The following is a 15,375-nucleotide window of genomic DNA, read 5'->3' as shown; positions in this document are numbered from 1 at the left end:
ACACAATGAAGATATATTTTATATATTATATTTTAAAAAAGCCATACTGATTAGATACTGTCGCAAGCATTTCAAACCAGAAATTATTTTTCAACAATCGCGGATGCGTGGAGAGACAGTGGAAAATTGCGACTCCCCTGAGAGTCAAACATATATTAATAACAAACTAAAGTTTTGAAATTTTCCCACTTTACAGCATTTTTTTCGAATTAAAATCACGAATGAACTACCCGGTTTCAGATCAGAGCTCTTGCCCCGGGTAGTTCTTTCTTTCTTTTCTTTCTTTCACACACACAGATTGAGGTGTCTGCTATTCCACTGGGGAAGCTTATACCTCTATTAATCCACAATGTTTCCAGAATTTTTGTTTTGCCCCGGGTAGTAAATTTAAACGTAGCTCCAAAACGAAGATCCAAAAGGATGCCATGTCCTCCTTGATGAGACTAAAAAAGGCTTAAAATTGCGTTTTTAGGACTTTAATTTCGGAAAATTTTACTGTTTGAACCACCGATCTTAAGAACCCAATTAAATCTCTGATTCACCCCCTTCCACCTTAAGTTAATCAAACATAGCCTGAAAATGTTGGCTTTAAAATCCAAAATATTTTTTCAGAGGACAGCCCTTCTTAATGTCATCAAAATTTGCTTAATGACATTTTTCGTATTTCTTTTTCGAAATTTTTGCCGATGGAGGGCCCCGAAATCCATTCCCAAACATTACTACCAAAGATAGTCTTAGGGAAGTATTCGATTTTCTAATTTTATTTTTATATGATAGAGTAACATACTTGAACATCATCTGCGAAAAAAATTTTACGATACGACTAATACTTTTTTTTAAATAATTTTTTAAAGTTCACGCGCGAGTGACGTCATTTGCTTGTTAACGAAATCAGTCCTTTGACTGACGTCACTGCCGCGCTGCGAGGCGGCGGGGTTGGCTAGGACAAAGAAGTGCTTGGCGATCTTTGGGGGAAGGCGCGGGAAAACAAGAGCCTTCTAACAGCAGCGCGCATAAAAGGCTAGTAAAAATCCTTTGCTGTCTGTAGGGTTTAATGCATTCTGCGATTGTTTTTGATTTTCTTTGTCATGGCTAGGCTAGTAGAATCAATTACAATTATTGCTTCGTTCCTGGATGCGTATCTACATCTAAAAAAACTAATCACAAGCGATTTGTTATTGTTCCGTCCCAGCAGGATCTTCGAAAGAAGTGTTTTCAAGTGTGTTTATTAATTAAAATTTGAAAATGAAAATTTGCACTGCATTTTAATTAGAAACTATGGCAAGTGAGAAATACAGTTTGAAATATATGTTCACAACTGTTCATAAATAAATGTTTAATAAGCATATGAGATATTTTTCAAAAAATGCAAGTAAACAAAGGAATTTAAACCCTGCACAATATAAACTTAAATAGAAAGTAATAGATGCATTACTATTAGCATTTTAATAACAATGCAAAAACTATTAATACTTTCTTTTTAACATTCAAACTATCGTCAAGTTTTAACTATTACAAATTGATAATTTAAAAATACATTTTCAGTTTATCACCAGAAGCGTTTCTATATATACAAGACCTTTCTCACATGCAAAAAGGTACTTATTTTATGAAATGAACACCATTTTCAAATTTATTATTTTTATCAAAAGAGCAAAAAAATATATTTTTCCTTTTTTTGCTTAGTTGCACAAAAACGCAAGGATAATAAACATGTATTAATGGATTTAAAACAATTTTCCACAAAAAAAAAAGCAGATCAACTTTTATCGCCAACAAAACGAAAAATTTTCTTGCAAAAACTGCTCTAAAACTTAGTACTGGAATCACTTGCAGTAGGGTTGTTACAAAATGCGCGCCTCATTAAAAGCCGCCAACTGAGAACTGGAATAGCGCTTTTACATTGTAATTTATATATTCAGATAAAAAAAACATCGACACACAAATGGAAAGGATCAGCCTTGATAAGGGAAACTAATGCGAATAATATGAACTGCAAACATAGACGGATATGTACGTACAATTTTAAAGAATAACAATGGTGAAACTTTGTTGTTTCACTCCCCGTACTTCTAGGATATTAAATCTCTCTTCCTTTCGAAAAAGTCAAACACCATGAATGACTTTACTTGAGGAAGATTATTGGATTGACCTTTGGTGAATCCTAGCTCCATGATGGAAAAAATGCTGGTTAAAGGCTTTAAAAAGGCTGCAAAAGACAGTGCTATTCACCTCCTGGTAGGCGCAACACTGCATGGAAATGGAGGTCTGATCGGAACAGGGAAATGACGTCAGCTGCTGACGTTTTAGGCCACACCTCTTTTTTGCGCATCGCTCTTTAAAAAATTCATAAACAATCAATAGTTGGTTTTAAAAATCCAGCCATGGTGAATTTTTGTGTTTTGTAAGCCTGTCAACAATGTGCAATAGTTGAAATTGGAATATTTGATAGGTTGATACTTTCCTATTAGCGTCTTTAGAAAGGCCCCTAATCCCGCCCCATCAGTTTGAAACTGACTTCAGTTTCAAAAAACAGTTCGTGAGGGCACACTGAACCCCCGCCCGATCTTTGTCCCATCGTTATCAAACAATGTGTAAAATACGATTTTCTAAAAAACTCTGGAGGAGAATTGCCTGGCTTATGTAACTTTTTACGGCGCTTGGGCATATACCCATCAATCGTCGAAGTGAGATGGAAAAAAGTCTATAGTTGTGTTTTTCAGACAATCGAAAAATATCCGAAAGATCCGCCGAAGCTTCCCAGTTTTGTTAACGTCACCAAAGATAGCATAAAATTGCGCTTTTAGAAATATCCACTTGGGAGCCCCAAAACCCTTCCTTCCCAAAAATAGCCTAAAATGGATTTTAGCTCCGAAAAATATTTCGGTTCGGAATATTTTCACGTTTTTCCTATCGTTTCCAAATATAGCCAAAAATGGGTTTTTGAAACAATAGTGCCGAGAAATTACCGGAGGAAAGCCGCCAGATCCCCTACCGTCACCAAAGACAGCCTAAATTTGCGTTTTAAACTTCAATTTCAAAAACTTTCGATAGGAGTAGGAGATGATTGAATCTCCCTCCCTCTAGCAACATAAACAAAGATAATCCAAAACTGCTTATTTAAAACTTCAGTTTCGGAAAATTTTCGGGAAGAGCACCGATCTTTCCTAAGCTGCGATCACAAAAAATAGCTTCGAATTGATTTCAATTTTGAAAGAATTTTAGGAGAGAACTCCAACATTACTTTGCCCCTGAAGTCTCGAAAAGTTTCTAAAATTGCGATATTTGACGTCAATTTCGAAAATTTCCCCATGCGCCTTGAATATACCCGATTCTTTTCTCTCCTTGCAACCAAATACAACCAAAGATTACTAAAGCAATTTTTCGTACGCCAATTTCGATAATTTTCTGGAAGTGATCCCCCTCCCCTGATTCCCCCTCCTCCGTCCTTTCTCTGATGACACCGAAGACAGACTATAAAATGCGTTTTTACGACTAGTAAATTTTGGTATCTATTACTTTCTTCAAAGCTATAAATTGTACCTAAGGAGTTTCTTACTATAAAACTTTTCTTCCTTTTTATAAGTTCATAATTCTTGTTTTTTTTTTTTTTTTTTTTTAATTAGAACTTGATATAGAAATTTGAAGAAATATTTATATGGGCGTCAAAGATTAGTCAAAATATGCAAATTACTCCTGAGGGGCGGCACATTAGTTCTTTGCACACGGGCGGCCGACACCCTAGGATCGGTCCTGGTTTCGATTATGCACGGTTTAAGATTTGACACCTGTATTTTATTTTACGTGGATGAGTTTCGGTTTTACGCGAATGCAGCAATGCAAACAGATAAAATTTTTCCCACTTTCAAAATCAAAACTCCTAAAGATTGCAGATTACGCGTAATGAACTGCATTTTGGCGTGCTAATAATCGAGCGTGGGCCACAGGAGACATTTTATGCGATTGGTTCCAGAGCTCTTTCCAAAAGTAAAGTTACTAAACTCACACAGTTCAGAAATCACTGGAAGAAGAGCTTTTACGAGTGACAAAAGAGGCCAAAACCAACGAGGGTACCGACGTCGGTAACGCACAACCAAAAACGTTCATATTGAAAATTTTGAGCCATTCCTAGTCAATAGAAATGATCTTTCTGATTTGTTAGTGAAGGAAGATTCTGTCATGGAAATGACGCAAGTGATCATGGATGCGTTAATGCTCTGCAAAGAATTACAGAGAAAAATTCTTGGTGACTGCCAAAAGACTATCATAACCAGTTCCTCTTTATAAACAGAACACGAAATTTGTTTTCTTTATGCATGTTGTGCATAAAAGTCGATATAAGTACACATTAAGCTTATTATACAATTAGTCATCACTAGAATGAAGTATTTTGCTATCTACAGAACCAAATCCCTATTTTAAGGCTGCTCTTCAGTGGGGAAGAAAAATGATCTCGCTTGAAAATGGGCTTTTTCTTTAAACGAAAGCAGTGTTCATCAGTGAAGTGGTTGGAGGCGGGGCGAATGCAAAAAATGAACGTATTTTGAAATTTTTTTTCAATAGTTAGAACCCGATATTTGTTTAAAAAATGGTCGCATTATTTCAAACAAGATCTCAAAAGAGAGCTAGAAATATTTTGCGTGTCAGGGCGTTCTTAAAATTTCGATAGCCCGAGTTGCAGATGTTTTACAGAGCGAAATGTACCACAGCACCTCGTTTTCGAAGAAATTCATTTTTTCTAGAATTTTAAAAAATCGGAGAATGGACACATCAAAAAAGTAAAAACTAAAATACACAGACATAATCTTGAAAAATACTCAGAAAAAAAAATTGATCCGAAAACTTCACAGGAATTCGTAAAACAAGCTCCAACTCCCCCCCCCCCCCCCCCCCCCCCCGTAGGTTAACATTAGATCCGAATCTTTTCGACTCTCAGTGAAGAGCACCCTTTCGGTCTCAATTGACGCGGTTTCGATTTATGCGGCATTTCCGTAGAACGTAACTCCTGCGTAAAACGAGGGTCTACTGTAGTTTGACATTTTAAAACATCTGACTGACTTGTTGCAGTAATGTTAACGCGAATCAAAGCCAATAAGCTGTAGGATAATTTATGCACTGTTTCATAATCATAATGTATATATTGTGAATCACATGATGTATAATTCATTAAATCGTATTCGTACTCAATATAAATATTTTCATGAGGTTTTGAGTTAAGAGCAGCGTATTTAACTTATTTCATTTAATTGTTTTTAATTTTTTACTCAGCCGTTGAAGTCTTTGCAGCGGGAAGGGAATTGCATTTCGATTTTTTTTCAATAACTTTAAATTTTATTCTTATACATTTTCTGATTGCTGTATTTAATTTGACCTTTTGAAAACTATTGTGACTTGATAAATTGACCAACCTGCATCAGTTTCATTCGGATTACTTCACGTTCCGAGCTCGCTGCGCTCGTAGAATTTTAAGATAAGCCTGAATGTTAAGAGAGAGAGAGAGAGAGGGAGAGAACACAGAGAGAGTTCAATTATAATGTTCTCTGTCACATTTTTGTGGTCTTATTTTAAATATTCTCATTATTATCGCTTTTTTAGGACATGTAGTATAGATTTCACCCACATATCTCTTTGAATCTAAATTTCAGCAAAAACAAACATAAAGGGAAACCAAAATATTGAGTAAGGCATTACAAGTAACTTGAGGAGCGCTTTGCCACAGTTACAACCTAATATTAAAAAACAAAGTAGTGGCTGAGCCCTCCCACTGATGTTCTGAACTAAAACTTCTGTATCTGATGTGTGGTGTGAAACTTCTGAGATAATCTAGAATCACTTTGATCCTAGATTATCTCAAGTTAATATGTATGTAATTCATTTCTTTCATGTGTTGTTACATTGATACGTTTAAAATAATGTGGATGTGTCGCAATGTTAAATTTTGTGCACAAACTTATTTGTATTTTCATGTAATTACTACGAGTAGCTTCAGTGCTTCAGTTATTCTATTCAGCTTCAGTTTCAAGCTGCGATTTTCCGATTGTACTACTTGTATTTACCACATCCCAGGGGTGGGGGTGATCTCACATTAGTGTTCAAAGGGGGAATGTGAAAAGTTGAGAACCCTAGATGTGTTGGATGCTGGTTCAGTATTATGTTCAAAACAACAATTTGTTCTATGCAGAAGAATAAAAAATCCCATTCAGTACAAACTGAAATGTACGAAATTTCACAGCTCAAGGGCATCTTTTACATAGGAAAACGGCCTTTTTTTAAGTTTCAAAAGTCGTTTTCAAACTCGTGGTCTCTAGAAATAGTTCGCTGGAAAAATTGGAACAAGATACCTTTTATGCAGAAAAAAAAGTTCTTTTAAATGAAATAGGACATTAATAGGTGCAAGAAACTTTTCATCCCTTCAAAGGCAACTTATGTAAAATTTGATCTTAAAAAATGAAATAAAAAAAGCTAGTTTGAAATTAAAAAAAAAAAAGAGGTTTGTACCCCTGGGGCTCGAAGTAATTTTGTACGAAATTTCAAGACTAAAGATGCTTTGAGGTCTCCTCGACACAGGCCCACGTCAGACAGAGTTTTACGATCTGTTTGACATTTTTTTTTAATACTATACACTTGGTGCTGTGTACATGTACATTCCGTGAAGTCAACACTTTATCATACCAATTTTTAATAACTAAGGTAAACTATGGTTCTTTTCTTCAAAAAAAAGTTCAAAAGAATATATGGTAAAGTTGAAATTGAAAATATGAAGATTTACATCATTCAATACATAATATCTATCGTTCACCACTCCCTGGAACTACAAAGTAACCATCTAGATTGCTCTTTGATTACAACTCGAAGCTCTCATTCACTACTTCACTCATTTCATTGGTTCTCAACCTTTCTTGCTCTGAGCCCCTTATGAGCACTGTCTCCCTCAATCACGCCTCCCTCTCCTACCCCTGCCTTTATTTTGAACATACAGTGAAACCTGTCTATAACAATACTATCTATAGCAATAAACCTGTCTATAACGATATTTTCCTTGGTCCCAGTAAAATGGAAGCATAAATAATCACATTGTCTAAAACGATAACCTGTCTACAACAATATTTTTTTTAGGTCCCAACAGTATTTTTGTAGACAGAGTTTTTCTGTATTATTATTATTAGAGTATATGAAATCATTGCATCAAAAAACTAAAAAGATATTTATAACGAACGGGACTGAAGTAACGTAGGATATAGATGAAGTTGACATGTAACTAACTCCAGTCACTTTCAGAACATGTAATGGAAAATTTGAGCACCATTTGAGGAATGAAAATTTGAACCAAATTTTCTATTAATAATAATATATCTACTACCAGTATCAGACTGCTGTCTATGGCGCCTATTGAACTGTGCTGTGAAGCTTAATTTTGTTCAATTTTTTTTGAATTGTCCAGGAAAAAATCTGCCTATGTTAATGTGTGTGTGTGTGTGTGTGTGTATATATATATATATATATATATATATATATATATATATATATATATATATATATATACTAGCTGACCCAGCCACGCGTTGCTGTGACGGAGAATGGAAATTATTTTTGTACGATCAAATTAATATTTTTAACAAAGCTGGAAAAAGTTCCGTTGATTTTAAATCACTGGGAAATGAGAATGGTCGTGTTTGCCCGAAGTAGGAACTAACTAAATTTTCTATAGTAAAACCATTACTATCTACGTTCCTAGAAAATAACGGGCAGCTGATATACCCAATTTCTACCATTAAGATACCTTATAAAAATCAGGAATTTTTTCCGGTAAAATTAAGTAATATTCCTGAAATTATTCCTGAAGCCGCGTAAAAAATTCAGACATCTTTCCGTTTAAAGCCAGTCATGTTTCTGGAAAATCAGAGAAAACTTAGGTAGGTATAATCGTTCGGCACCTTCCTGATTTAATTTGAAAGTTCCATCAGCATTACTGCAAACATGGCCGAAGTCAAGCAAGAATTGCAAGAAAGTATCGAGCATTATACTCGCTTGCAATTCTTGCGAAACAACGTCGTCCATGCCTATTTACTCCCTATCGGCACTTGATCAGCTTGGACAGACCATAATCAAATTGAAGCCCATACACTTTATAAATACGATCAGTTAATCTTTGAACTGGAAGCTAGAAATATTTTTCACAACAGTGAGAAAATTGCATTCTTGCAACGTGTAGCAATTCAGAGAACTTTTTGACAATAACACTTGATATTTCTGGAAAGTGTATAAAAACCACTGAAATCCTGAAACGTTACACGGAAATACTCAGATACGTTTCGGAAATCTTTTGCAGTGTACTTACATCGTCCAAAGGTGCAAAATAACTTGAACGTGGTAAGTAAAGTATCAGAATGTTGAAATTAAGCATTAACCAATATACAGGTTTTGTATGCACAGTTTATACATAAATTGATAAGCTATAAAAGTGGAATTTTATGAATAAGGTATATAACATTTATTTCGAACTATTGTTTCGATTATTTTAAATTATTAAAATTGAAAATTATCTTTGTACTAATTTGTTTACAATATTTTTGGTTAATCTTTCTTTTGCTAAGACGAACAGATGTGATGGTTTTTCCACACATGAGCATGTTACATGTAGTTGTACCCATGGGAGAAACACCTATTTTCCTAGTTCAAACCGCCATTGTTTGGCCTTGAGATCTATTTATGGTTATCGCGAAGGCTAAGCAAAGCGAAATATGAAGCCTTCTAAGCTGTATTGGAGATTCTGACGATATTAATGGAATGCATGGCAGCAGGATAATTCCTCCTTTAAACTTTTACAATAAAATTGCTGCTTCAAGAACATTTCCGGTGACCCTTTTGACAAATATACGTGTATATTTGTAAAAACCTAGGTGGGTTTAAATTATGGAGAATATTAATTCGTGAAATAATTTTCAACTGGAAATTGTGTAGTGTCATTCCTGGTATGTCCAGATGATTTAAAATTCAGTTGGAAACTTTACTGATTTGTTCTAATCAGCAATTTTATCGATTGATTTAATTTTTTTCAAATTACCGGGCAACAGCTGTTGCATTTAAAAGTTAATTGTGTCTACATTAACTTTTTTGCTGCCAAAATAGCGTGACTACAGAAGCGGTCATAATAAATAAAAAAAAAATATTCGGGAATACACTCTTAATGAGTTCATTTTTCGTCTCAATTGCAGTGCAGAACTTTTCGGGCTAATTGATGTACTGTGTATTTTGATATATTTCAGTTTCAATGTTTGCAATACCCAGAAATCGATTAGAAAATACTTGTGCGAATACCTAATTTTGCATTTGAACTCGCATGTTCTTGGTCAATCGCATCATCTCGACATTACGCTATAAAAACGATTGTTTTAAGCATCCGTTGATTTCATCGGAATAACTGGTATTGTCTGCCGGAAGTCCCCAAACAGTATTCAGGCAATAGTACTAAAAGTTTATCGTTGCCTTTCAAATCTTACATAATCCTTTGATGTGCTTCGAATGAATGCTTTTTGCTCATGAGCCATAGTACACTTATCCCAAACTATAATTGCATTGCAACACTACAGCCATTCCGCGTTTTTTCTTTAATGTTACATTACACATTGCGTTTGGTTTGTTATAAATATCTAATAGGCAACTTTAAAGCTGTATGTGATGTTCGTCTACCATCTAAAAAAAAGTAGCAGCAATGCCTGACGATGCAATTGTCACTGAAATTTTCTGTTGCGAGAGTATATTTGCAAGAGTTAATGTTATTAAAAATCTCCTGGCGGAACAAAGAAAGAAAATTAATGTTTTCCGCTTAAATTCAGTAACCTTCCAGAAATTATCCTGGAATATTTTTGAAGAATTCAGTAGTCTTCCTGGTTAAAAACAGTTATGATTCTGGCAACTTCAGAGAAGCCTAACGTTGGTTTAATATAATAATCTGGAACCCCTTCCTGCTTTCCCAACTAAGATCTCGAAGCATTAATGCAATCATTGCTAAGCTAGATTCTAAAGTTAGGGCTGGCTCGAATGTAACTCATATGCAACTTCCTGCATAGCTTCTTGATTCAGGCATCGTCTCGCTCTCATTGGGAGCTGAGTCAGTCTCGACTGACCGCTCTCACTGGGAGCTGAGTCAATCTCGACTAACCGTCATCGAGCTGAAACCGATACACCAAATAAATACGTTCAGTTAATCTTGATACCGGTGGACAAAAATATTTTTCACAACGGTGTGAAATCTGCAATTTGTAGCATTTCAGGAAACTTTTTGACATAGATAACTGACTTCCTCAGAAAGTGAATAAAAACCTGTAAAATCCCGAAACGTTATATGGAAACAATAAGCAACGTTTCGGAGGGTTTTTTTCATTATAGTGTTTTTAGCAGTAGGTCAAACGATGTTAGAGTTATATCGATTAATTAACTTACACCGCCATCTATTAAGAATTTTCAGAACTAAACAATTAATACACACTATTAATGTGTAATTAACATTTTATTTGCAATTAAAAATTATAAAAACTATCCTATCTTTTAAGTTGGATCAAATTACAGATAGGTATGAAATTTGATAAAAATCGGTTCAGTAGTTTCGGAGTTTACCCCGAACAAACATCGTGACACGAGATTTTTATATATATAAGATATATATATATATAGCTGATTTTCAGAAGTCGGCAAATTTTGTCTCTAATTGGAGTCGGCAATTTGAGAATTCTGCACCCCCCCCCTCCCCAAAGTTGCGAGGCTCGCCACGTCCCTGGGCATTTATTTTGATGTATCAATTCGAAAGCAATGTATATATATTTCATTTTGGAACACAGTGTACGTTTTTACCTTTGAGTAGGAGTTATTTCTTCATCTCGAAGTTGTTTCGAGTAAGGGTGGATATAAGGGAGTGGTGATCGGAATTGACTTTTGAATTATGACTTTTTCTCTTGGAAACCTTGCATTGAGCTGTTGTTAAAAAAAGATGGCCAGTTTCAGTTAATCAAAGCATTTTCCCTTAACAATTTTTAAAAAAAATCTTAGAATTAGATTGAAATAATTATTGCTTACTTTAGTCTGATAAGTACTTTTTTGAAAAATGGGAAATGGCTAATATGCAGCCGTTACAAGAATACGGAACCGTTACAAGAGGCATTGAATTTAATATCTAAAACAAATATATAGTCCTTCCAAAGTTTTTTTTTAATACACAAATAGTAAAAGAAATAAAGAGAGGGGGGAGGGGTATTGAATAATTATGGTCAAGTCATTACTTTTCAGAACTAAAAAGTTAACCTAAATTATTGTCCACAGTACATACTGTCCAACCACGGATTGCATGGAATTTTTATACGTCCAGATAAGACGAATCTATGTGAATAAGGGGGAAAAGTAAAAATTTGATGCCCATATTCCGCTCATTTGAAGGAGACTCTGCTTCTGCAAAAGCTGGCATCGGTAAAAAATAATAGATTCTTCCATTTCCGGCTGTAAAACGGATGTTTGTCTTTCCATACAATCCTTGGCCAGACAGTAAATGTTACGCACATCTAAATAATATACAAATGAGCAAACTGTATTTTTTTATGTATGATAACACGAAGCAGTGGAATTACCACAAATTAAAAATCTCAAAAAGACGCCAAATTTTGCAAAGATCTGTTGTAAGTTATGGAGCTGTATAAGGAAAACCCCTTATGGGGCGTTCTCCCCATAGGTAGACGAATACCCTCCTATGTGTATTCCTAAGAATTACGCGACCTCTGCACAGTGGCGTAGCTAAGGTGGGGTGGAGGGGTCGGTCCGCCCCGGGCAGCATTTTGCTGGGGGGGTGGCAATTTCAAGCTCTTGATGTGAAAAAAGTTCAACGTTTCCCAATAGGGAAATCATGCTTTTGATCAATTACTGGAGGCAAAAAAAAACTTTTCGTTATAATATGAAACTAACACTTGATTTTAAAAAAGTTACTCGGAAACTACCTTATTAAAAAAAAAACTATTTTTTGAAGAAAGTTACAACAAGAGTAAGAAAAGAGGTCTGAAATGGTGGGCAATTGATTGCTCATCTTTAGGGTAGCATTATCTGTTTCAGAAATTGCTTTAATTGGTCACTTATTACAAAACTTTTATTCAGACCAGAATTAATTTTATGTTTATCTTATAAAAGTACTTACTCACAACTGAAATAATAGCTGCGACTAATCTAACTGCTTTATATCAGCAAAATTCCTATAAACAGTGAGTTTCAAACTGAGACATTCATTTAAGTAGAAGGTTTTTAATTAGTGAATTGATGTCTAAGTAAACCTTTCACATTCACATGAAAAGTAATGATTTTCGATACACAACTTTTCCTTCTCATGAATCAGTATGGTTAATCGAACTTATAGGGCTCATTAATCTTATCACCCTGTATCAGTGAAAAAGAAAACCATCCAAATTCTGTAATATAGCAGCATTGGATCTAGGAAAGCGGCACGGATCCAAAAGGATGTCATTGCCCCCTTTGACAAGACCAAAGAAATCGTAAAATTGCATACCTAGATCTTTAAATTAGGAAAATTTCCTGTGCAGAGCTGCGGCCTCTAAGCTCCTGATGCCTGGTGTCACCAAAGTTTAAAATGCATTCTTAGGGCTAATTTAGAAATTTTTTCTGAATAGAGCATATTCCGTATTTTTCTTCGTAATTAAGTTCTTATTTTTCCTTTAAATACTTTTAACTGTTTCTCTACCAAAGGGCGGCAAATTGAGGAATTGTCCCGGGTGGCAAAAAGTGTAGCTACGCCACTGCCTCTGTACAAGATTTGATAAACTGTATTTGTGTAAGGAACCCCCCTTCCCATGGTTGTCCACCGTGGGGTGAAACCCCTCATGTAGATTCTCAAGTATCAAAGGCCCTTTGTGACAAATTTGGCAAAAATCTGGCCCTAATTGTGGATTTGTATAAAGGACATAGCACACACAAAAACAAACATACATCATATTTTGTTTAGATATATAGATTTTACTTTTATTGTTTATTTAACTTTTTTTCCATTATTTAATTGAAAAATAATCAGTTTAAATTTTGAAAAAAACCAAAATTTAAAAGTTACCTGAAAAAATCCAGGTGCTCCTTTAAAAATCCAGTTGGGGTTTTTACAAATGCTAGTTTTACCGACCGTCTTGTCTGGTGGTCAAAGAAGTGACTATGGATGGGAAGTTACTGGGGGGTCATGACGCAGTCTGCACTATAAAATGTTCAGAAGTGTATCTTTATGGGTTTTTTTGAGCAATCATGATTGCTTATTGCTTTCATTTGACTGTTTGATGTCCTATGATTTTATTTTCCCACCAGCACCCTCTGCAGCATCACCGTGGACTAGCTCCTCACGATGCTGCTCCCCTAGCAAAAACCGTCTCCAGATTGCGTCCATATCCCACACACACACACACACGCATACATATACATGTGCCTGCACACATACACACAAATATCCACACACTTATGCCTGCACACAGACACCACACACACTCATGCATGCACACATACGCATACACAAAAACACATACACACACACCCATACACTCATGCCTGCACACAGACACTTACATACAAACACATACCCACACTCATGCCTGGACACAAACACACACGCCTACATACACATAACACACTCGTGATTGCGAAAAACATAATTTGAATTCAAGATGTCAAAATTCATTTTTTTTTTTTTTTTTTTAGTGTATTACCATTGGAAGCGGCCACATTCAACTTCAGGCACAAGGGCAGGCTAAGGTAGCCGCATGTATTGATAAATATATAAATGCAACTTTTTTTTTTTTTTTTTTTGGACTCCCGCTACTTGCAAACACCAAAGGAATTGAATATAGAAACAACAAACACGAAGATAAATCTTTCACCCTCAGCTAAAGTTGATTAGCAAAACCAGAGGTTTAATTGTGAAGGATGTGAGAGGAAACTATTTTAAACATTGAAATTTTAGTCAGATAAAAGATGTTTATGGTCATTTTTTATTCAATGATGGCAAGGGAAAAAACCTCTTGAAGATACCCCCTCCTGTATATAAACAGAAAAGTATCAGATAAATATAGCTTAAAATGAACATGCTTAACATGCATTGAGATTGTTTTCCTTTCGTTCACCCACCTTTCACTCTAGTTTGGCGCTCGCAAGTAATGCCTATCCTTTTTCATTGTTGATGTAACTTTGGAAAAAAAGATATCGAACAAAATTTTTGCATTTAATATTCTTATTATGAAGCCAACTAATGAATAATAACTTTCTTTTCAACTCTTGTTGAATGCTCATGGAAAATATTTATCAGGAAATTAAATAAAAAAGTTGTAATTAACTTGCACACATTGTATTTAATTTTATCATTATCATTTAATGTAAAATTTATACCTGTGTCTTTTTTTTTTTTCATAAACTTTATATATTTTTTAGAAGACTGCATAAACCGAAAACTAGGGATGCACTGAACGCCGAACATTCAGTTAAAATTCTATTCTTATCTTCAGCTGAATACTGAATATTTTGCCAAAATTTGTTGTTATTTCAACATTAAGTACAATTGAGTAATGATTTAAAATAGGAGTGGAACAGAGCTTCAGCCCAGCCAAATCATGAACTGTTTCAGCACATAACAATTTGTCGTGAATATTTTTTTTACAATAACTAGTACATAATATTATGTCCCATAACAAGTTACGTATACAATTATGCCCAAGAATAAAACACAGTAAATTTAAAAGAATCCGTTGAACTATAAGCAGTCCCATAATTGAGAATATGTACCTATACTTGGAAGTTGCTAAGAAACAAGTGACTTTACAACATTTTTGGTTGATAATTATTTAAAGATTTCATTTGTTATGAAATGATGCTATTACAATATTGCATAAAACATTGTTTAAACACTTTTAGCTACTAATGAAAACAATATTGTCTTAATTTTTATTACATACTAGGTGTAAGTAATATCACAAAGTATTTGTATGATAAGCAATCACAATGATACTTACTTGAAAAGAAGGTTTTAAGTGTAAAATTGAAAATCTAGTAAATCTTCTCATTGCCTCCATAAGCAAGAATAAATTATAATATCTTCTTTTTGCCAGCAAGATAATTTTTATGACAGAACATACAGAAATGATCCTGCCGATAAGAATTACCCAGCTAATTCGTATTTGCTGCGCTGCAGTTCCTAGCATGTTTAAAATCGCTTTTTTTTCCCAGTGCATGATGGTCCTTCATAAAAAAGAGGCTCATTTGTTTCGAGCGATTATCAATGATTTACGTAGCTTTGTTCAATTTCGAAATTGAACTTTGAAATTTACTTCATCAAATTCAGTGCCGTAGACAAGACAC

The 15,375-nt window shown here is 34.7% G+C and overlaps 1 protein-coding gene across 1 annotated transcript in view; it reads right to left on the bottom strand.

The window, feature by feature from the left end:
* The window catches only part of LOC129231878 (protein PBDC1-like), a 203,498-nt gene extending 188,443 nt beyond the window's left edge, over window positions 1-15,055 (bottom strand). The window contains exon 1 of the mRNA XM_054866267.1: window positions 15,030-15,055. The gene's annotated coding sequence lies outside the window, so the exon portion shown is untranslated. The remainder of the gene's footprint in view (window positions 1-15,029) is intronic.
* Window positions 15,056-15,375: the final 320 nt, after the last annotated feature.

This window comes from Uloborus diversus, chromosome 10 (genome assembly GCF_026930045.1).
Source record: "Uloborus diversus isolate 005 chromosome 10, Udiv.v.3.1, whole genome shotgun sequence".
Lineage (NCBI taxonomy): Eukaryota > Metazoa > Arthropoda > Arachnida > Araneae > Uloboridae > Uloborus > Uloborus diversus.
Note: the sequence above shows the minus strand (reverse complement) of the source record. Positions and strands in the feature narration are given on the sequence as shown.